The sequence below is a fragment of the Rhinoderma darwinii genome, unplaced genomic scaffold (assembly GCF_050947455.1).
Source record: "Rhinoderma darwinii isolate aRhiDar2 unplaced genomic scaffold, aRhiDar2.hap1 Scaffold_4456, whole genome shotgun sequence".
Lineage (NCBI taxonomy): Eukaryota > Metazoa > Chordata > Amphibia > Anura > Rhinodermatidae > Rhinoderma > Rhinoderma darwinii.
The window spans coordinates 68,698-90,933 of NW_027463905.1; the positions used below are offsets into that span (position 1 = coordinate 68,698).

The following is a 22,236-nucleotide window of genomic DNA, read 5'->3' on the forward strand; positions in this document are numbered from 1 at the left end:
TCAGCAGGCAGCACTGGACTGGACTGGATTACAGCTGATACAAGGTGTGAAGGAACAAGGGGTGGCTGTGGGCATGCACTTGCTGCCGCTGCCAGTGTTTATCTGCATGGCAGCAGGGCATTTGGGCGTTGCCAGGAAGGCGTTTTTATGTAGATTCCTCCTCTTTCAGCACTGCATTGTGGTGCAAGCAAAAGAAGCAAATCCTGTCTGGCTTCCTCTCCGGCCTTTATTCACCTCCCGTGTAGCTGTGAGTGTGTGAGCCTGCAGGGCCCCATGGAATTGCCTAGAAGTAGGCTGAATCGCTGCAAGGGCTGAACAGCAGTATCGGGCAGGCTCGGGCAACGCGCGGCCCGTTCGGGTTATCGCTTCTCGGCCTTTTGGCTAAGATCAAGTGTAGTATCTGTTCTTATCAGTTTAATATCTGATACGTCCCCTATCTGGGGACCATATATTAAATGGATTTTTAGAACAGGGAGATGGAAATAGAGCTTGCTCTGTCCACTCCACGCATTGACCTGGTATTGCAGTATTTCCAGGACCGGTGCACCCTTTCCTTATGTGTTGACTAAAAGCAGATTCCAAAAGTGTTTTTTGTCTTTGCTATTGTTTCTGTCTTTCTGAAGGGATCTCCCCTTTTAATCCCATTATTTCAACACCTGTTGGACAATGCATGAGTGATAATGAGCTCATTGATTAAATGCAATTAATGAATAGATTGCCACCTCTTGTTGTGTGTCGTCTGTGTTTCTGTGTTTCCGGCATTTCACATTGGAACACCTCATTCACCTTCCTTGTCTTCTCTCCGCCCTCCCTTTTAGGTAAGTTAAAGAGCTGCACCTGAGCCAGCCACTGATTGATTGATTGATTGATTGATTGATTGATTGATTGATGCAGCACAACAGTCAAATAGTGGAGTGGAGTAGGGGAACAGCAAACAGCCAATAAAGCAGCCCGCCCGCTCGCCTGCCCGCCACAATGGACCTACCTGTGTACACTAGATGGATGTGATGGAATGTACTGTCGTCCCTACATTTCAAGAAGAAGTAAGAATTGCAGTTGCAACAAAGCCTTGCTTGCCTACAAAGAGAGCAGCAATTTGGATTTGTTACTATGTTACCTAGAAGAATAACAAACTGTGCAAGGATGGAGGTTGTAGGAGCAAGGAGAAGTTGTCTGTAAAGTTGGTGGATGCCTATTTTCCATTTTGCAGTCCCTTGTCTCCCTCTTGTGGCCTCCTGGAGGCAACTAGCTGTGCAAAAAAAAGACAGCCTGGCGGCCGGCTGTTGCAGTGTTGCCCTCTCAGGCAACACTGAGTGACTGACTGAGCCTCACCGTCTTATATAAAGTTCAGACGGAACTTTGCACGTGTCATAGTGGAGCCCTCAGGATTCCAGAGCCAGCTTTCTGACATCATAATGGGGCCTCAGAGATAAAAGCCTGGGCCCAGGCAGTGTTGGTCAGTGCTGCTCAGCAGGCAGCACTGGACTGGACTGGATTACAGCTGATTCAAGGTGTGAAGGAACAAGGGGTGGCTGTGGGCATGCACTTGCTGCCGCTGCCAGTGTTTATCTGCATGGCAGCAGGGCATTTGGGCGTTGCCAGGAAGGCGTTTTTATGTAGATTCCTCCTCTTTCAGCACTGCATTGTGGTGCAAGCAAAAGAAGCAAATCCTGTCTGGCTTCCTCTCCGGCCTTTATTCACCTCCCGTGTAGCTGTGAGTGTGTGAGCCTGCAGGGCCCCATGGAATTGCCTAGAAGTAGGCTGAATCGCTGCAAGGGCTGAACAGCAGTATCGGGCAGGCTCGGGCAACGCGCGGCCCGTTCGGGTTATCGCTTCTCGGCCTTTTGGCTAAGATCAAGTGTAGTATCTGTTCTTATCAGTTTAATATCTGATACGTCCCCTATCTGGGGACCATATATTAAATGGATTTTTAGAACAGGGAGATGGAAATAGAGCTTGCTCTGTCCACTCCACGCATTGACCTGGTATTGCAGTATTTCCAGGACCGGTGCACCCTTTCCTTATGTGTTGACTAAAAGCAGATTCCAAAAGTGTTTTTTGTCTTTGCTATTGTTTCTGTCTTTCTGAAGGGATCTCCCCTTTTAATCCCATTATTTCAACACCTGTTGGACAATGCATGAGTGATAATGAGCTCATTGATTAAATGCAATTAATGAATAGATTGCCACCTCTTGTTGTGTGTCGTCTGTGTTTCTGTGTTTCCGGCATTTCACATTGGAACACCTCATTCACCTTCCTTGTCTTCTCTCCGCCCTCCCTTTTAGGTAAGTTAAAGAGCTGCACCTGAGCCAGCCACTGATTGATTGATTGATTGATTGATTGATTGATTGATTGATTGATGCAGCACAACAGTCAAATAGTGGAGTGGAGTAGGGGAACAGCAAACAGCCAATAAAGCAGCCCGCCCGCTCGCCTGCCCGCCACAATGGACCTACCTGTGTACACTAGATGGATGTGATGGAATGTACTGTCGTCCCTACATTTCAAGAAGAAGTAAGAATTGCAGTTGCAACAAAGCCTTGCTTGCCTACAAAGAGAGCAGCAATTTGGATTTGTTACTATGTTACCTAGAAGAATAACAAACTGTGCAAGGATGGAGGTTGTAGGAGCAAGGAGAAGTTGTCTGTAAAGTTGGTGGATGCCTATTTTCCATTTTGCAGTCCCTTGTCTCCCTCTTGTGGCCTCCTGGAGGCAACTAGCTGTGCAAAAAAAAGACAGCCTGGCGGCCGGCTGTTGCAGTGTTGCCCTCTCAGGCAACACTGAGTGACTGACTGAGCCTCACCGTCTTATATAAAGTTCAGACGGAACTTTGCACGTGTCATAGTGGAGCCCTCAGGATTCCAGAGCCAGCTTTCTGACATCATAATGGGGCCTCAGAGATAAAAGCCTGGGCCCAGGCAGTGTTGGTCAGTGCTGCTCAGCAGGCAGCACTGGACTGGACTGGATTACAGCTGATACAAGGTGTGAAGGAACAAGGGGTGGCTGTGGGCATGCACTTGCTGCCGCTGCCAGTGTTTATCTGCATGGCAGCAGGGCATTTGGGCGTTGCCAGGAAGGCGTTTTTATGTAGATTCCTCCTCTTTCAGCACTGCATTGTGGTGCAAGCAAAAGAAGCAAATCCTGTCTGGCTTCCTCTCCGGCCTTTATTCACCTCCCGTGTAGCTGTGAGTGTGTGAGCCTGCAGGGCCCCATGGAATTGCCTAGAAGTAGGCTGAATCGCTGCAAGGGCTGAACAGCAGTATCGGGCAGGCTCGGGCAACGCGCGGCCCGTTCGGGTTATCGCTTCTCGGCCTTTTGGCTAAGATCAAGTGTAGTATCTGTTCTTATCAGTTTAATATCTGATACGTCCCCTATCTGGGGACCATATATTAAATGGATTTTTAGAACAGGGAGATGGAAATAGAGCTTGCTCTGTCCACTCCACGCATTGACCTGGTATTGCAGTATTTCCAGGACCGGTGCACCCTTTCCTTATGTGTTGACTAAAAGCAGATTCCAAAAGTGTTTTTTGTCTTTGCTATTGTTTCTGTCTTTCTGAAGGGATCTCCCCTTTTAATCCCATTATTTCAACACCTGTTGGACAATGCATGAGTGATAATGAGCTCATTGATTAAATGCAATTAATGAATAGATTGCCACCTCTTGTTGTGTGTCGTCTGTGTTTCTGTGTTTCCGGCATTTCACATTGGAACACCTCATTCACCTTCCTTGTCTTCTCTCCGCCCTCCCTTTTAGGTAAGTTAAAGAGCTGCACCTGAGCCAGCCACTGATTGATTGATTGATTGATTGATTGATTGATTGATTGATGCAGCACAACAGTCAAATAGTGGAGTGGAGTAGGGGAACAGCAAACAGCCAATAAAGCAGCCCGCCCGCTCGCCTGCCCGCCACAATGGACCTACCTGTGTACACTAGATGGATGTGATGGAATGTACTGTCGTCCCTACATTTCAAGAAGAAGTAAGAATTGCAGTTGCAACAAAGCCTTGCTTGCCTACAAAGAGAGCAGCAATTTGGATTTGTTACTATGTTACCTAGAAGAATAACAAACTGTGCAAGGATGGAGGTTGTAGGAGCAAGGAGAAGTTGTCTGTAAAGTTGGTGGATGCCTATTTTCCATTTTGCAGTCCCTTGTCTCCCTCTTGTGGCCTCCTGGAGGCAACTAGCTGTGCAAAAAAAAGACAGCCTGGCGGCCGGCTGTTGCAGTGTTGCCCTCTCAGGCAACACTGAGTGACTGACTGAGCCTCACCGTCTTATATAAAGTTCAGACGGAACTTTGCACGTGTCATAGTGGAGCCCTCAGGATTCCAGAGCCAGCTTTCTGACATCATAATGGGGCCTCAGAGATAAAAGCCTGGGCCCAGGCAGTGTTGGTCAGTGCTGCTCAGCAGGCAGCACTGGACTGGACTGGATTACAGCTGATACAAGGTGTGAAGGAACAAGGGGTGGCTGTGGGCATGCACTTGCTGCCGCTGCCAGTGTTTATCTGCATGGCAGCAGGGCATTTGGGCGTTGCCAGGAAGGCGTTTTTATGTAGATTCCTCCTCTTTCAGCACTGCATTGTGGTGCAAGCAAAAGAAGCAAATCCTGTCTGGCTTCCTCTCCGGCCTTTATTCACCTCCCGTGTAGCTGTGAGTGTGTGAGCCTGCAGGGCCCCATGGAATTGCCTAGAAGTAGGCTGAATCGCTGCAAGGGCTGAACAGCAGTATCGGGCAGGCTCGGGCAACGCGCGGCCCGTTCGGGTTATCGCTTCTCGGCCTTTTGGCTAAGATCAAGTGTAGTATCTGTTCTTATCAGTTTAATATCTGATACGTCCCCTATCTGGGGACCATATATTAAATGGATTTTTAGAACAGGGAGATGGAAATAGAGCTTGCTCTGTCCACTCCACGCATTGACCTGGTATTGCAGTATTTCCAGGACCGGTGCACCCTTTCCTTATGTGTTGACTAAAAGCAGATTCCAAAAGTGTTTTTTGTCTTTGCTATTGTTTCTGTCTTTCTGAAGGGATCTCCCCTTTTAATCCCATTATTTCAACACCTGTTGGACAATGCATGAGTGATAATGAGCTCATTGATTAAATGCAATTAATGAATAGATTGCCACCTCTTGTTGTGTGTCGTCTGTGTTTCTGTGTTTCCGGCATTTCACATTGGAACACCTCATTCACCTTCCTTGTCTTCTCTCCGCCCTCCCTTTTAGGTAAGTTAAAGAGCTGCACCTGAGCCAGCCACTGATTGATTGATTGATTGATTGATTGATTGATTGATTGATTGATTGATTGATGCAGCACAACAGTCAAATAGTGGAGTGGAGTAGGGGAACAGCAAACAGCCAATAAAGCAGCCCGCCCGCTCGCCTGCCCGCCACAATGGACCTACCTGTGTACACTAGATGGATGTGATGGAATGTACTGTCGTCCCTACATTTCAAGAAGAAGTAAGAATTGCAGTTGCAACAAAGCCTTGCTTGCCTACAAAGAGAGCAGCAATTTGGATTTGTTACTATGTTACCTAGAAGAATAACAAACTGTGCAAGGATGGAGGTTGTAGGAGCAAGGAGAAGTTGTCTGTAAAGTTGGTGGATGCCTATTTTCCATTTTGCAGTCCCTTGTCTCCCTCTTGTGGCCTCCTGGAGGCAACTAGCTGTGCAAAAAAAAGACAGCCTGGCGGCCGGCTGTTGCAGTGTTGCCCTCTCAGGCAACACTGAGTGACTGACTGAGCCTCACCGTCTTATATAAAGTTCAGACGGAACTTTGCACGTGTCATAGTGGAGCCCTCAGGATTCCAGAGCCAGCTTTCTGACATCATAATGGGGCCTCAGAGATAAAAGCCTGGGCCCAGGCAGTGTTGGTCAGTGCTGCTCAGCAGGCAGCACTGGACTGGACTGGATTACAGCAGATACAAGGTGTGAAGGAACAAGGGGTGGCTGTGGGCATGCACTTGCTGCCGCTGCCAGTGTTTATCTGCATGGCAGCAGGGCATTTGGGCGTTGCCAGGAAGGCGTTTTTATGTAGATTCCTCCTCTTTCAGCACTGCATTGTGGTGCAAGCAAAAGAAGCAAATCCTGTCTGGCTTCCTCTCCGGCCTTTATTCACCTCCCGTGTAGCTGTGAGTGTGTGAGCCTGCAGGGCCCCATGGAATTGCCTAGAAGTAGGCTGAATCGCTGCAAGGGCTGAACAGCAGTATCGGGCAGGCTCGGGCAACGCGCGGCCCGTTCGGGTTATCGCTTCTCGGCCTTTTGGCTAAGATCAAGTGTAGTATCTGTTCTTATCAGTTTAATATCTGATACGTCCCCTATCTGGGGACCATATATTAAATGGATTTTTAGAACAGGGAGATGGAAATAGAGCTTGCTCTGTCCACTCCACGCATTGACCTGGTATTGCAGTATTTCCAGGACCGGTGCACCCTTTCCTTATGTGTTGACTAAAAGCAGATTCCAAAAGTGTTTTTTGTCTTTGCTATTGTTTCTGTCTTTCTGAAGGGATCTCCCCTTTTAATCCCATTATTTCAACACCTGTTGGACAATGCATGAGTGATAATGAGCTCATTGATTAAATGCAATTAATGAATAGATTGCCACCTCTTGTTGTGTGTCGTCTGTGTTTCTGTGTTTCCGGCATTTCACATTGGAACACCTCATTCACCTTCCTTGTCTTCTCTCCGCCCTCCCTTTTAGGTAAGTTAAAGAGCTGCACCTGAGCCAGCCACTGATTGATTGATTGATTGATTGATTGATTGATTGATTGATTGATTGATTGATTGATTGATGCAGCACAACAGTCAAATAGTGGAGTGGAGTAGGGGAACAGCAAACAGCCAATAAAGCAGCCCGCCCGCTCGCCTGCCCGCCACAATGGACCTACCTGTGTACACTAGATGGATGTGATGGAATGTACTGTCGTCCCTACATTTCAAGAAGAAGTAAGAATTGCAGTTGCAACAAAGCCTTGCTTGCCTACAAAGAGAGCAGCAATTTGGATTTGTTACTATGTTACCTAGAAGAATAACAAACTGTGCAAGGATGGAGGTTGTAGGAGCAAGGAGAAGTTGTCTGTAAAGTTGGTGGATGCCTATTTTCCATTTTGCAGTCCCTTGTCTCCCTCTTGTGGCCTCCTGGAGGCAACTAGCTGTGCAAAAAAAAGACAGCCTGGCGGCCGGCTGTTGCAGTGTTGCCCTCTCAGGCAACACTGAGTGACTGACTGAGCCTCACCGTCTTATATAAAGTTCAGACGGAACTTTGCACGTGTCATAGTGGAGCCCTCAGGATTCCAGAGCCAGCTTTCTGACATCATAATGGGGCCTCAGAGATAAAAGCCTGGGCCCAGGCAGTGTTGGTCAGTGCTGCTCAGCAGGCAGCACTGGACTGGACTGGATTACAGCTGATACAAGGTGTGAAGGAACAAGGGGTGGCTGTGGGCATGCACTTGCTGCCGCTGCCAGTGTTTATCTGCATGGCAGCAGGGCATTTGGGCGTTGCCAGGAAGGCGTTTTTATGTAGATTCCTCCTCTTTCAGCACTGCATTGTGGTGCAAGCAAAAGAAGCAAATCCTGTCTGGCTTCCTCTCCGGCCTTTATTCACCTCCCGTGTAGCTGTGAGTGTGTGAGCCTGCAGGGCCCCATGGAATTGCCTAGAAGTAGGCTGAATCGCTGCAAGGGCTGAACAGCAGTATCGGGCAGGCTCGGGCAACGCGCGGCCCGTTCGGGTTATCGCTTCTCGGCCTTTTGGCTAAGATCAAGTGTAGTATCTGTTCTTATCAGTTTAATATCTGATACGTCCCCTATCTGGGGACCATATATTAAATGGATTTTTAGAACAGGGAGATGGAAATAGAGCTTGCTCTGTCCACTCCACGCATTGACCTGGTATTGCAGTATTTCCAGGACCGGTGCACCCTTTCCTTATGTGTTGACTAAAAGCAGATTCCAAAAGTGTTTTTTGTCTTTGCTATTGTTTCTGTCTTTCTGAAGGGATCTCCCCTTTTAATCCCATTATTTCAACACCTGTTGGACAATGCATGAGTGATAATGAGCTCATTGATTAAATGCAATTAATGAATAGATTGCCACCTCTTGTTGTGTGTCGTCTGTGTTTCTGTGTTTCCGGCATTTCACATTGGAACACCTCATTCACCTTCCTTGTCTTCTCTCCGCCCTCCCTTTTAGGTAAGTTAAAGAGCTGCACCTGAGCCAGCCACTGATTGATTGATTGATTGATTGATTGATTGATTGATTGATTGATTGATTGATTGATGCAGCACAACAGTCAAATAGTGGAGTGGAGTAGGGGAACAGCAAACAGCCAATAAAGCAGCCCGCCCGCTCGCCTGCCCGCCACAATGGACCTACCTGTGTACACTAGATGGATGTGATGGAATGTACTGTCGTCCCTACATTTCAAGAAGAAGTAAGAATTGCAGTTGCAACAAAGCCTTGCTTGCCTACAAAGAGAGCAGCAATTTGGATTTGTTACTATGTTACCTAGAAGAATAACAAACTGTGCAAGGATGGAGGTTGTAGGAGCAAGGAGAAGTTGTCTGTAAAGTTGGTGGATGCCTATTTTCCATTTTGCAGTCCCTTGTCTCCCTCTTGTGGCCTCCTGGAGGCAACTAGCTGTGCAAAAAAAAGACAGCCTGGCGGCCGGCTGTTGCAGTGTTGCCCTCTCAGGCAACACTGAGTGACTGACTGAGCCTCACCGTCTTATATAAAGTTCAGACGGAACTTTGCACGTGTCATAGTGGAGCCCTCAGGATTCCAGAGCCAGCTTTCTGACATCATAATGGGGCCTCAGAGATAAAAGCCTGGGCCCAGGCAGTGTTGGTCAGTGCTGCTCAGCAGGCAGCACTGGACTGGACTGGATTACAGCTGATACAAGGTGTGAAGGAACAAGGGGTGGCTGTGGGCATGCACTTGCTGCCGCTGCCAGTGTTTATCTGCATGGTAGCAGGGCATTTGGGCGTTGCCAGGAAGGCGTTTTTATGTAGATTCCTCCTCTTTCAGCACTGCATTGTGGTGCAAGCAAAAGAAGCAAATCCTGTCTGGCTTCCTCTCCGGCCTTTATTCACCTCCCGTGTAGCTGTGAGTGTGTGAGCCTGCAGGGCCCCATGGAATTGCCTAGAAGTAGGCTGAATCGCTGCAAGGGCTGAACAGCAGTATCGGGCAGGCTCGGGCAACGCGCGGCCCGTTCGGGTTATCGCTTCTCGGCCTTTTGGCTAAGATCAAGTGTAGTATCTGTTCTTATCAGTTTAATATCTGATACGTCCCCTATCTGGGGACCATATATTAAATGGATTTTTAGAACAGGGAGATGGAAATAGAGCTTGCTCTGTCCACTCCACGCATTGACCTGGTATTGCAGTATTTCCAGGACCGGTGCACCCTTTCCTTATGTGTTGACTAAAAGCAGATTCCAAAAGTGTTTTTTGTCTTTGCTATTGTTTCTGTCTTTCTGAAGGGATCTCCCCTTTTAATCCCATTATTTCAACACCTGTTGGACAATGCATGAGTGATAATGAGCTCATTGATTAAATGCAATTAATGAATAGATTGCCACCTCTTGTTGTGTGTCGTCTGTGTTTCTGTGTTTCCGGCATTTCACATTGGAACACCTCATTCACCTTCCTTGTCTTCTCTCCGCCCTCCCTTTTAGGTAAGTTAAAGAGCTGCACCTGAGCCAGCCACTGATTGATTGATTGATTGATTGATTGATTGATTGATTGATTGATTGATTGATGCAGCACAACAGTCAAATAGTGGAGTGGAGTAGGGGAACAGCAAACAGCCAATAAAGCAGCCCGCCCGCTCGCCTGCCCGCCACAATGGACCTACCTGTGTACACTAGATGGATGTGATGGAATGTACTGTCGTCCCTACATTTCAAGAAGAAGTAAGAATTGCAGTTGCAACAAAGCCTTGCTTGCCTACAAAGAGAGCAGCAATTTGGATTTGTTACTATGTTACCTAGAAGAATAACAAACTGTGCAAGGATGGAGGTTGTAGGAGCAAGGAGAAGTTGTCTGTAAAGTTGGTGGATGCCTATTTTCCATTTTGCAGTCCCTTGTCTCCCTCTTGTGGCCTCCTGGAGGCAACTAGCTGTGCAAAAAAAAGACAGCCTGGCGGCCGGCTGTTGCAGTGTTGCCCTCTCAGGCAACACTGAGTGACTGACTGAGCCTCACCGTCTTATATAAAGTTCAGACGGAACTTTGCACGTGTCATAGTGGAGCCCTCAGGATTCCAGAGCCAGCTTTCTGACATCATAATGGGGCCTCAGAGATAAAAGCCTGGGCCCAGGCAGTGTTGGTCAGTGCTGCTCAGCAGGCAGCACTGGACTGGACTGGATTACAGCTGATACAAGGTGTGAAGGAACAAGGGGTGGCTGTGGGCATGCACTTGCTGCCGCTGCCAGTGTTTATCTGCATGGCAGCAGGGCATTTGGGCGTTGCCAGGAAGGCGTTTTTATGTAGATTCCTCCTCTTTCAGCACTGCATTGTGGTGCAAGCAAAAGAAGCAAATCCTGTCTGTCTTCCTCTCCGGCCTTTATTCACCTCCCGTGTAGCTGTGAGTGTGTGAGCCTGCAGGGCCCCATGGAATTGCCTAGAAGTAGGCTGAATCGCTGCAAGGGCTGAACAGCAGTATCGGGCAGGCTCGGGCAACGCGCGGCCCGTTCGGGTTATCGCTTCTCGGCCTTTTGGCTAAGATCAAGTGTAGTATCTGTTCTTATCAGTTTAATATCTGATACGTCCCCTATCTGGGGACCATATATTAAATGGATTTTTAGAACAGGGAGATGGAAATAGAGCTTGCTCTGTCCACTCCACGCATTGACCTGGTATTGCAGTATTTCCAGGACCGGTGCACCCTTTCCTTATGTGTTGACTAAAAGCAGATTCCAAAAGTGTTTTTTGTCTTTGCTATTGTTTCTGTCTTTCTGAAGGGATCTCCCCTTTTAATCCCATTATTTCAACACCTGTTGGACAATGCATGAGTGATAATGAGCTCATTGATTAAATGCAATTAATGAATAGATTGCCACCTCTTGTTGTGTGTTGTCTGTGTTTCTGTGTTTCCGGCATTTCACATTGGAACACCTCATTCACCTTCCTTGTCTTCTCTCCGCCCTCCCTTTTAGGTAAGTTAAAGAGCTGCACCTGAGCCAGCCACTGATTGATTGATTGATTGATTGATTGATTGATTGATTGATTGATTGATTGATGCAGCACAACAGTCAAATAGTGGAGTGGAGTAGGGGAACAGCAAACAGCCAATAAAGCAGCCCGCCCGCTCGCCTGCCCGCCACAATGGACCTACCTGTGTACACTAGATGGATGTGATGGAATGTACTGTCGTCCCTACATTTCAAGAAGAAGTAAGAATTGCAGTTGCAACAAAGCCTTGCTTGCCTACAAAGAGAGCAGCAATTTGGATTTGTTACTATGTTACCTAGAAGAATAACAAACTGTGCAAGGATGGAGGTTGTAGGAGCAAGGAGAAGTTGTCTGTAAAGTTGGTGGATGCCTATTTTCCATTTTGCAGTCCCTTGTCTCCCTCTTGTGGCCTCCTGGAGGCAACTAGCTGTGCAAAAAAAAAGACAGCCTGGCGGCCGGCTGTTGCAGTGTTGCCCTCTCAGGCAACACTGAGTGACTGACTGAGCCTCACCGTCTTATATAAAGTTCAGACGGAACTTTGCACGTGTCATAGTGGAGCCCTCAGGATTCCAGAGCCAGCATTCTGACATCATAATGGGGCCTCAGAGATAAAAGCCTGGGCCCAGGCAGTGTTGGTCAGTGCTGCTCAGCAGGCAGCACTGGACTGGACTGGATTACAGCTGATACAAGGTGTGAAGGAACAAGGGGTGGCTGTGGGCATGCACTTGCTGCCGCTGCCAGTGTTTATCTGCATGGCAGCAGGGCATTTGGGCGTTGCCAGGAAGGCGTTTTTATGTAGATTCCTCCTCTTTCAGCACTGCATTGTGGTGCAAGCAAAAGAAGCAAATCCTGTCTGGCTTCCTCTCCGGCCTTTATTCACCTCCCGTGTAGCTGTGAGTGTGTGAGCCTGCAGGGCCCCATGGAATTGCCTAGAAGTAGGCTGAATCGCTGCAAGGGCTGAACAGCAGTATCGGGCAGGCTCGGGCAACGCGCGGCCCGTTCGGGTTATCGCTTCTCGGCCTTTTGGCTAAGATCAAGTGTAGTATCTGTTCTTATCAGTTTAATATCTGATACGTCCCCTATCTGGGGACCATATATTAAATGGATTTTTAGAACAGGGAGATGGAAATAGAGCTTGCTCTGTCCACTCCACGCATTGACCTGGTATTGCAGTATTTCCAGGACCGGTGCACCCTTTCCTTATGTGTTGACTAAAAGCAGATTCCAAAAGTGTTTTTTGTCTTTGCTATTGTTTCTGTCTTTCTGAAGGGATCTCCCCTTTTAATCCCATTATTTCAACACCTGTTGGACAATGCATGAGTGATAATGAGCTCATTGATTAAATGCAATTAATGAATAGATTGCCACCTCTTGTTGTGTGTCGTCTGTGTTTCTGTGTTTCCGGCATTTCACATTGGAACACCTCATTCACCTTCCTTGTCTTCTCTCCGCCCTCCCTTTTAGGTAAGTTAAAGAGCTGCACCTGAGCCAGCCACTGATTGATTGATTGATTGATTGATTGATTGATTGATTGATTGATGCAGCACAACAGTCAAATAGTGGAGTGGAGTAGGGGAACAGCAAACAGCCAATAAAGCAGCCCGCCCGCTCGCCTGCCCGCCACAATGGACCTACCTGTGTACACTAGATGGATGTGATGGAATGTACTGTCGTCCCTACATTTCAAGAAGAAGTAAGAATTGCAGTTGCAACAAAGCCTTGCTTGCCTACAAAGAGAGCAGCAATTTGGATTTGTTACTATGTTACCTAGAAGAATAACAAACTGTGCAAGGATGGAGGTTGTAGGAGCAAGGAGAAGTTGTCTGTAAAGTTGGTGGATGCCTATTTTCCATTTTGCAGTCCCTTGTCTCCCTCTTGTGGCCTCCTGGAGGCAACTAGCTGTGCAAAAAAAAGACAGCCTGGCGGCCGGCTGTTGCAGTGTTGCCCTCTCAGGCAACACTGAGTGACTGACTGAGCCTCACCGTCTTATATAAAGTTCAGACGGAACTTTGCACGTGTCATAGTGGAGCCCTCAGGATTCCAGAGCCAGCTTTCTGACATCATAATGGGGCCTCAGAGATAAAAGCCTGGGCCCAGGCAGTGTTGGTCAGTGCTGCTCAGCAGGCAGCACTGGACTGGACTGGATTACAGCTGATACAAGGTGTGAAGGAACAAGGGGTGGCTGTGGGCATGCACTTGCTGCCGCTGCCAGTGTTTATCTGCATGGCAGCAGGGCATTTGGGCGTTGCCAGGAAGGCGTTTTTATGTAGATTCCTCCTCTTTCAGCACTGCATTGTGGTGCAAGCAAAAGAAGCAAATCCTGTCTGGCTTCCTCTCCGGCCTTTATTCACCTCCCGTGTAGCTGTGAGTGTGTGAGCCTGCAGGGCCCCATGGAATTGCCTAGAAGTAGGCTGAATCGCTGCAAGGGCTGAACAGCAGTATCGGGCAGGCTCGGGCAACGCGCGGCCCGTTCGGGTTATCGCTTCTCGGCCTTTTGGCTAAGATCAAGTGTAGTATCTGTTCTTATCAGTTTAATATCTGATACGTCCCCTATCTGGGGACCATATATTAAATGGATTTTTAGAACAGGGAGATGGAAATAGAGCTTGCTCTGTCCACTCCACGCATTGACCTGGTATTGCAGTATTTCCAGGACCGGTGCACCCTTTCCTTATGTGTTGACTAAAAGCAGATTCCAAAAGTGTTTTTTGTCTTTGCTATTGTTTCTGTCTTTCTGAAGGGATCTCCCCTTTTAATCCCATTATTTCAACACCTGTTGGACAATGCATGAGTGATAATGAGCTCATTGATTAAATGCAATTAATGAATAGATTGCCACCTCTTGTTGTGTGTCGTCTGTGTTTCTGTGTTTCCGGCATTTCACATTGGAACACCTCATTCACCTTCCTTGTCTTCTCTCCGCCCTCCCTTTTAGGTAAGTTAAAGAGCTGCACCTGAGCCAGCCACTGATTGATTGATTGATTGATTGATTGATTGATTGATTGATTGATTGATTGATTGATTGATGCAGCACAACAGTCAAATAGTGGAGTGGAGTAGGGGAACAGCAAACAGCCAATAAAGCAGCCCACCCGCTCGCCTGCCCGCCACAATGGACCTACCTGTGTACACTAGATGGATGTGATGGAATGTACTGTCGTCCCTACATTTCAAGAAGAAGTAAGAATTGCAGTTGCAACAAAGCCTTGCTTGCCTACAAAGAGAGCAGCAATTTGGATTTGTTACTATGTTACCTAGAAGAATAACAAACTGTGCAAGGATGGAGGTTGTAGGAGCAAGGAGAAGTTGTCTGTAAAGTTGGTGGATGCCTATTTTCCATTTTGCAGTCCCTTGTCTCCCTCTTGTGGCCTCCTGGAGGCAACTAGCTGTGCAAAAAAAAAGACAGCCTGGCGGCCGGCTGTTGCAGTGTTGCCCTCTCAGGCAACACTGAGTGACTGACTGAGCCTCACCGTCTTATATAAAGTTCAGACGGAACTTTGCACGTGTCATAGTGGAGCCCTCAGGATTCCAGAGCCAGCTTTCTGACATCATAATGGGGCCTCAGAGATAAAAGCCTGGGCCCAGGCAGTGTTGGTCAGTGCTGCTCAGCAGGCAGCACTGGACTGGACTGGATTACAGCTGATACAAGGTGTGAAGGAACAAGGGGTGGCTGTGGGCATGCACTTGCTGCCGCTGCCAGTGTTTATCTGCATGGCAGCAGGGCATTTGGGCGTTGCCAGGAAGGCGTTTTTATGTAGATTCCTCCTCTTTCAGCACTGCATTGTGGTGCAAGCAAAAGAAGCAAATCCTGTCTGGCTTCCTCTCCGGCCTTTATTCACCTCCCGTGTAGCTGTGAGTGTGTGAGCCTGCAGGGCCCCATGGAATTGCCTAGAAGTAGGCTGAATCGCTGCAAGGGCTGAACAGCAGTATCGGGCAGGCTCGGGCAACGCGCGGCCCGTTCGGGTTATCGCTTCTCGGCCTTTTGGCTAAGATCAAATGTAGTATCTGTTCTTATCAGTTTAATATCTGATACGTCCCCTATCTGGGGACCATATATTAAATGGATTTTTAGAACAGGGAGATGGAAATAGAGCTTGCTCTGTCCACTCCACGCATTGACCTGGTATTGCAGTATTTCCAGGACCGGTGCACCCTTTCCTTATGTGTTGACTAAAAGCAGATTCCAAAAGTGTTTTTTGTCTTTGCTATTGTTTCTGTCTTTCTGAAGGGATCTCCCCTTTTAATCCCATTATTTCAACACCTGTTGGACAATGCATGAGTGATAATGAGCTCATTGATTAAATGCAATTAATGAATAGATTGCCACCTCTTGTTGTGTGTCGTCTGTGTTTCTGTGTTTCCGGCATTTCACATTGGAACACCTCATTCACCTTCCTTGTCTTCTCTCCGCCCTCCCTTTTAGGTAAGTTAAAGAGCTGCACCTGAGCCAGCCACTGATTGATTGATTGATTGATTGATTGATTGATTGATTGATGCAGCACAACAGTCAAATAGTGGAGTGGAGTAGGGGAACAGCAAACAGCCAATAAAGCAGCCCACCCGCTCGCCTGCCCGCCACAATGGACCTACCTGTGTACACTAGATGGATGTGATGGAATGTACTGTCGTCCCTACATTTCAAGAAGAAGTAAGAATTGCAGTTGCAACAAAGCCTTGCTTGCCTACAAAGAGAGCAGCAATTTGGATTTGTTACTATGTTACCTAGAAGAATAACAAACTGTGCAAGGATGGAGGTTGTAGGAGCAAGGAGAAGTTGTCTGTAAAGTTGGTGGATGCCTATTTTCCATTTTGCAGTCCCTTGTCTCCCTCTTGTGGCCTCCTGGAGGCAACTAGCTGTGCAAAAAAAAGACAGCCTGGCGGCCGGCTGTTGCAGTGTTGCCCTCTCAGGCAACACTGAGTGACTGACTGAGCCTCACCGTCTTATATAAAGTTCAGACGGAACTTTGCACGTGTCATAGTGGAGCCCTCAGGATTCCAGAGCCAGCTTTCTGACATCATAATGGGGCCTCAGAGATAAAAGCCTGGGCCCAGGCAGTGTTGGTCAGTGCTGCTCAGCAGGCAGCACTGGACTGGACTGGATTACAGCTGATACAAGGTGTGAAGGAACAAGGGGTGGCTGTGGGCATGCACTTGCTGCCGCTGCCAGTGTTTATCTGCATGGCAGCAGGGCATTTGGGCGTTGCCAGGAAGGCGTTTTTATGTAGATTCCTCCTCTTTCAGCACTGCATTGTGGTGCAAGCAAAAGAAGCAAATCCTGTCTGGCTTCCTCTCCGGCCTTTATTCACCTCCCGTGTAGCTGTGAGTGTGTGAGCCTGCAGGGCCCCATGGAATTGCCTAGAAGTAGGCTGAATCGCTGCAAGGGCTGAACAGCAGTATCGGGCAGGCTCGGGCAACGCGCGGCCCGTTCGGGTTATCGCTTCTCGGCCTTTTGGCTAAGATCAAGTGTAGTATCTGTTCTTATCAGTTTAATATCTGATACGTCCCCTATCTGGGGACCATATATTAAATGGATTTTTAGAACAGGGAGATGGAAATAGAGCTTGCTCTGTCCACTCCACGCATTGACCTGGTATTGCAGTATTTCCAGGACCGGTGCACCCTTTCCTTATGTGTTGACTAAAAGCAGATTCCAAAAGTGTTTTTTGTCTTTGCTATTGTTTCTGTCTTTCTGAAGGGATCTCCCCTTTTAATCCCATTATTTCAACACCTGTTGGACAATGCATGAGTGATAATGAGCTCATTGATTAAATGCAATTAATGAATAGATTGCCACCTCTTGTTGTGTGTCGTCTGTGTTTCTGTGTTTCCGGCATTTCACATTGGAACACCTCATTCACCTTCCTTGTCTTCTCTCCGCCCTCCCTTTTAGGTAAGTTAAAGAGCTGCACCTGAGCCAGCCACTGATTGATTGATTGATTGATTGATTGATTGATTGATTGATTGATTGATTGATTGATTGATTGATGCAGCACAACAGTCAAATAGTGGAGTGGAGTAGGGGAACAGCAAACAGCCAATAAAGCAGCCCACCCGCTCGCCTGCCCGCCACAATGGACCTACCTGTGTACACTAGATGGATGTGATGGAATGTACTGTCGTCCCTACATTTCAAGAAGAAGTAAGAATTGCAGTTGCAACAAAGCCTTGCTTGCCTACAAAGAGAGCAGCAATTTGGATTTGTTACTATGTTACCTAGAAGAATAACAAACTGTGCAAGGATGGAGGTTGTAGGAGCAAGGAGAAGTTGTCTGTAAAGTTGGTGGATGCCTATTTTCCATTTTGCAGTCCCTTGTCTCCCTCTTGTGGCCTCCTGGAGGCAACTAGCTGTGCAAAAAAAAAGACAGCCTGGCGGCCGGCTGTTGCAGTGTTGCCCTCTCAGGCAACACTGAGTGACTGACTGAGCCTCACCGTCTTATATAAAGTTCAGACGGAACTTTGCACGTGTCATAGTGGAGCCCTCAGGATTCCAGAGCCAGCTTTCTGACATCATAATGGGGCCTCAGAGATAAAAGCCTGGGCCCAGGCAGTGTTGGTCAGTGCTGCTCAGCAGGCAGCACTGGACTGGACTGGATTACAGCTGATACAAGGTGTGAAGGAACAAGGGGTGGCTGTGGGCATGCACTTGCTGCCGCTGCCAGTGTTTATCTGCATGGCAGCAGGGCATTTGGGCGTTGCCAGGAAGGCGTTTTTATGTAGATTCCTCCTCTTTCAGCACTGCATTGTGGTGCAAGCAAAAGAAGCAAATCCTGTCTGGCTTCCTCTCCGGCCTTTATTCACCTCCCGTGTAGCTGTGAGTGTGTGAGCCTGCAGGGCCCCATGGAATTGCCTAGAAGTAGGCTGAATCGCTGCAAGGGCTGAACAGCAGTATCGGGCAGGCTCGGGCAACGCGCGGCCCGTTCGGGTTATCGCTTCTCGGCCTTTTGGCTAAGATCAAATGTAGTATCTGTTCTTATCAGTTTAATATCTGATACGTCCCCTATCTGGGGACCATATATTAAATGGATTTTTAGAACAGGGAGATGGAAATAGAGCTTGCTCTGTCCACTCCACGCATTGACCTGGTATTGCAGTATTTCCAGGACCGGTGCACCCTTTCCTTATGTGTTGACTAAAAGCAGATTCCAAAAGTGTTTTTTGTCTTTGCTATTGTTTCTGTCTTTCTGAAGGGATCTCCCCTTTTAATCCCATTATTTCAACACCTGTTGGACAATGCATGAGTGATAATGAGCTCATTGATTAAATGCAATTAATGAATAGATTGCCACCTCTTGTTGTGTGTCGTCTGTGTTTCTGTGTTTCCGGCATTTCACATTGGAACACCTCATTCACCTTCCTTGTCTTCTCTCCGCCCTCCCTTTTAGGTAAGTTAAAGAGCTGCACCTGAGCCAGCCACTGATTGATTGATTGATTGATTGATTGATTGATTGATTGATGCAGCACAACAGTCAAATAGTGGAGTGGAGTAGGGGAACAGCAAACAGCCAATAAAGCAGCCCGCCCGCTCGCCTGCCCGCCACAATGGACCTACCTGTGTACACTAGATGGATGTGATGGAATGTACTGTCGTCCCTACATTTCAAGAAGAAGTAAGAATTGCAGTTGCAACAAAGCCTTGCTTGCCTACAAAGAGAGCAGCAATTTGGATTTGTTACTATGTTACCTAGAAGAATAACAAACTGTGCAAGGATGGAGGTTGTAGGAGCAAGGAGAAGTTGTCTGTAAAGTTGGTGGATGCCTATTTTCCATTTTGCAGTCCCTTGTCTCCCTCTTGTGGCCTCCTGGAGGCAACTAGCTGTGCAAAAAAAAGACAGCCTGGCGGCCGGCTGTTGCAGTGTTGCCCTCTCAGGCAACACTGAGTGACTGACTGAGCCTCACCGTCTTATATAAAGTTCAGACGGAACTTTGCACGTGTCATAGTGGAGCCCTCAGGATTCCAGAGCCAGCTTTCTGACATCATAATGGGGCCTCAGAGATAAAAGCCTGGGCCCAGGCAGTGTTGGTCAGTGCTGCTCAGCAGGCAGCACTGGACTGGACTGGATTACAGCTGATACAAGGTGTGAAGGAACAAGGGGTGGCTGTGGGCATGCACTTGCTGCCGCTGCCAGTGTTTATCTGCATGGCAGCAGGGCATTTGGGCGTTGCCAGGAAGGCGTTTTTATGTAGATTCCTCCTCTTTCAGCACTGCATTGTGGTGCAAGCAAAAGAAGCAAATCCTGTCTGGCTTCCTCTCCGGCCTTTATTCACCTCCCGTGTAGCTGTGAGTGTGTGAGCCTGCAGGGCCCCATGGAATTGCCTAGAAGTAGGCTGAATCGCTGCAAGGGCTGAACAGCAGTATCGGGCAGGCTCGGGCAACGCGCGGCCCGTTCGGGTTATCGCTTCTCGGCCTTTTGGCTAAGATCAAGTGTAGTATCTGTTCTTATCAGTTTAATATCTGATACGTCCCCTATCTGGGGACCATATATTAAATGGATTTTTAGAACAGGGAGATGGAAATAGAGCTTGCTCTGTCCACTCCACGCATTGACCTGGTATTGCAGTATTTCCAGGACCGGTGCACCCTTTCCTTATGTGTTGACTAAAAGCAGATTCCAAAAGTGTTTTTTGTCTTTGCTATTGTTTCTGTCTTTCTGAAGGGATCTCCCCTTTTAATCCCATTATTTCAACACCTGTTGGACAATGCATGAGTGATAATGAGCTCATTGATTAAATGCAATTAATGAATAGATTGCCACCTCTTGTTGTGTGTCGTCTGTGTTTCTGTGTTTCCGGCATTTCACATTGGAACACCTCATTCACCTTCCTTGTCTTCTCTCCGCCCTCCCTTTTAGGTAAGTTAAAGAGCTGCACCTGAGCCAGCCACTGATTGATTGATTGATTGATTGATTGATTGATTGATTGATTGATTGCAGCACAACAGTCAAATAGTGGAGTGGAGTAGGGGAACAGCAAACAGCCAATAAAGCAGCCCGCCCGCTCGCCTGCCCGCCACAATGGACCTACCTGTGTACACTAGATGGATGTGATGGAATGTACTGTCGTCCCTACATTTCAAGAAGAAGTAAGAATTGCAGTTGCAACAAAGCCTTGCTTGCCTACAAAGAGAGCAGCAATTTGGATTTGTTACTATGTTACCTAGAAGAATAACAAACTGTGCAAGGATGGAGGTTGTAGGAGCAAGGAGAAGTTGTCTGTAAAGTTGGTGGATGCCTATTTTCCATTTTGCAGTCCCTTGTCTCCCTCTTGTGGCCTCCTGGAGGCAACTAGCTGTGCAAAAAAAAGACAGCCTGGCGGCCGGCTGTTGCAGTGTTGCCCTCTCAGGCAACACTGAGTGACTGACTGAGCCTCACCGTCTTATATAAAGTTCAGACGGAACTTTGCACGTGTCATAGTGGAGCCCTCAGGATTCCAGAGCCAGCTTTCTGACATCATAATGGGGCCTCAGAGATAAAAGCCTGGGCCCAGGCAGTGTTGGTCAGTGCTGCTCAGCAGGCAGCACTGGACTGGACTGGATTACAGCTGATACAAGGTGTGAAGGAACAAGGGGTGGCTGTGGGCATGCACTTGCTGCCGCTGCCAGTGTTTATCTGCATGGCAGCAGGGCATTTGGGCGTTGCCAGGAAGGCGTTTTTATGTAGATTCCTCCTCTTTCAGCACTGCATTGTGGTGCAAGCAAAAGAAGCAAATCCTGTCTGGCTTCCTCTCCGGCCTTTATTCACCTCCCGTGTAGCTGTGAGTGTGTGAGCCTGCAGGGCCCCATGGAATTGCCTAGAAGTAGGCTGAATCGCTGCAAGGGCTGAACAGCAGTATCGGGCAGGCTCGGGCAACGCGCGGCCCGTTCGGGTTATCGCTTCTCGGCCTTTTGGCTAAGATCAAGTGTAGTATCTGTTCTTATCAGTTTAATATCTGATACGTCCCCTATCTGGGGACCATATATTAAATGGATTTTTAGAACAGGGAGATGGAAATAGAGCTTGCTCTGTCCACTCCACGCATTGACCTGGTATTGCAGTATTTCCAGGACCGGTGCACCCTTTCCTTATGTGTTGACTAAAAGCAGATTCCAAAAGTGTTTTTTGTCTTTGCTATTGTTTCTGTCTTTCTGAAGGGATCTCCCCTTTTAATCCCATTATTTCAACACCTGTTGGACAATGCATGAGTGATAATGAGCTCATTGATTAAATGCAATTAATGAATAGATTGCCACCTCTTGTTGTGTGTCGTCTGTGTTTCTGTGTTTCCGGCATTTCACATTGGAACACCTCATTCACCTTCCTTGTCTTCTCTCCGCCCTCCCTTTTAGGTAAGTTAAAGAGCTGCACCTGAGCCAGCCACTGATTGATTGATTGATTGATTGATTGATTGATTGATTGATGCAGCACAACAGTCAAATAGTGGAGTGGAGTAGGGGAACAGCAAACAGCCAATAAAGCAGCCCGCCCGCTCGCCTGCCCGCCACAATGGACCTACCTGTGTACACTAGATGGATGTGATGGAATGTACTGTCGTCCCTACATTTCAAGAAGAAGTAAGAATTGCAGTTGCAACAAAGCCTTGCTTGCCTACAAAGAGAGCAGCAATTTGGATTTGTTACTATGTTACCTAGAAGAATAACAAACTGTGCAAGGATGGAGGTTGTAGGAGCAAGGAGAAGTTGTCTGTAAAGTTGGTGGATGCCTATTTTCCATTTTGCAGTCCCTTGTCTCCCTCTTGTGGCCTCCTGGAGGCAACTAGCTGTGCAAAAAAAAGACAGCCTGGCGGCCGGCTGTTGCAGTGTTGCCCTCTCAGGCAACACTGAGTGACTGACTGAGCCTCACCGTCTTATATAAAGTTCAGACGGAACTTTGCACGTGTCATAGTGGAGCCCTCAGGATTCCAGAGCCAGCTTTCTGACATCATAATGGGGCCTCAGAGATAAAAGCCTGGGCCCAGGCAGTGTTGGTCAGTGCTGCTCAGCAGGCAGCACTGGACTGGACTGGATTACAGCTGATACAAGGTGTGAAGGAACAAGGGGTGGCTGTGGGCATGCACTTGCTGCCGCTGCCAGTGTT

General features: G+C 47.9%; 15 non-coding genes across 15 annotated transcripts; all 15 read left to right on the top strand.

Annotated features, from left to right (window-relative positions):
• The first annotated feature begins 361 nt into the window (after window positions 1-361).
• Window positions 362-552, top strand: LOC142715878 (U2 spliceosomal RNA). Its single transcript, XR_012871200.1, has one exon. It is a non-coding gene; the product is annotated as a U2 spliceosomal RNA (small nuclear RNA).
• A 1,276-nt stretch (window positions 553-1,828) lies between these two features.
• Window positions 1,829-2,019, top strand: LOC142715879 (U2 spliceosomal RNA). The gene has a single exon (XR_012871201.1). It is a non-coding gene; the product is annotated as a U2 spliceosomal RNA (small nuclear RNA).
• Window positions 2,020-3,299: 1,280 nt separating this feature from the next.
• LOC142715880 (U2 spliceosomal RNA) lies at window positions 3,300-3,490 on the top strand. Its single transcript, XR_012871202.1, has one exon. It is a non-coding gene; the product is annotated as a U2 spliceosomal RNA (small nuclear RNA).
• A 1,276-nt stretch (window positions 3,491-4,766) lies between these two features.
• LOC142715881 (U2 spliceosomal RNA) lies at window positions 4,767-4,957 on the top strand. The gene has a single exon (XR_012871203.1). It is a non-coding gene; the product is annotated as a U2 spliceosomal RNA (small nuclear RNA).
• A 1,288-nt stretch (window positions 4,958-6,245) lies between these two features.
• On the top strand, window positions 6,246-6,436 carry LOC142715882 (U2 spliceosomal RNA). Its single transcript, XR_012871204.1, has one exon. It is a non-coding gene; the product is annotated as a U2 spliceosomal RNA (small nuclear RNA).
• A 1,296-nt stretch (window positions 6,437-7,732) lies between these two features.
• Window positions 7,733-7,923, top strand: LOC142715883 (U2 spliceosomal RNA). The gene has a single exon (XR_012871205.1). It is a non-coding gene; the product is annotated as a U2 spliceosomal RNA (small nuclear RNA).
• A 1,292-nt stretch (window positions 7,924-9,215) lies between these two features.
• On the top strand, window positions 9,216-9,406 carry LOC142715885 (U2 spliceosomal RNA). Its single transcript, XR_012871206.1, has one exon. It is a non-coding gene; the product is annotated as a U2 spliceosomal RNA (small nuclear RNA).
• Window positions 9,407-10,694: 1,288 nt separating this feature from the next.
• On the top strand, window positions 10,695-10,885 carry LOC142715886 (U2 spliceosomal RNA). The gene has a single exon (XR_012871207.1). It is a non-coding gene; the product is annotated as a U2 spliceosomal RNA (small nuclear RNA).
• Window positions 10,886-12,174: 1,289 nt separating this feature from the next.
• Window positions 12,175-12,365, top strand: LOC142715887 (U2 spliceosomal RNA). Its single transcript, XR_012871208.1, has one exon. It is a non-coding gene; the product is annotated as a U2 spliceosomal RNA (small nuclear RNA).
• Window positions 12,366-13,645: 1,280 nt separating this feature from the next.
• On the top strand, window positions 13,646-13,836 carry LOC142715888 (U2 spliceosomal RNA). The gene has a single exon (XR_012871209.1). It is a non-coding gene; the product is annotated as a U2 spliceosomal RNA (small nuclear RNA).
• A 1,297-nt stretch (window positions 13,837-15,133) lies between these two features.
• Window positions 15,134-15,324, top strand: LOC142715837 (U2 spliceosomal RNA). Its single transcript, XR_012871163.1, has one exon. It is a non-coding gene; the product is annotated as a U2 spliceosomal RNA (small nuclear RNA).
• A 1,276-nt stretch (window positions 15,325-16,600) lies between these two features.
• LOC142715890 (U2 spliceosomal RNA) lies at window positions 16,601-16,791 on the top strand. The gene has a single exon (XR_012871211.1). It is a non-coding gene; the product is annotated as a U2 spliceosomal RNA (small nuclear RNA).
• A 1,301-nt stretch (window positions 16,792-18,092) lies between these two features.
• On the top strand, window positions 18,093-18,283 carry LOC142715839 (U2 spliceosomal RNA). The gene has a single exon (XR_012871165.1). It is a non-coding gene; the product is annotated as a U2 spliceosomal RNA (small nuclear RNA).
• A 1,276-nt stretch (window positions 18,284-19,559) lies between these two features.
• Window positions 19,560-19,750, top strand: LOC142715891 (U2 spliceosomal RNA). Its single transcript, XR_012871212.1, has one exon. It is a non-coding gene; the product is annotated as a U2 spliceosomal RNA (small nuclear RNA).
• Window positions 19,751-21,031: 1,281 nt separating this feature from the next.
• On the top strand, window positions 21,032-21,222 carry LOC142715892 (U2 spliceosomal RNA). Its single transcript, XR_012871213.1, has one exon. It is a non-coding gene; the product is annotated as a U2 spliceosomal RNA (small nuclear RNA).
• Window positions 21,223-22,236: the final 1,014 nt, after the last annotated feature.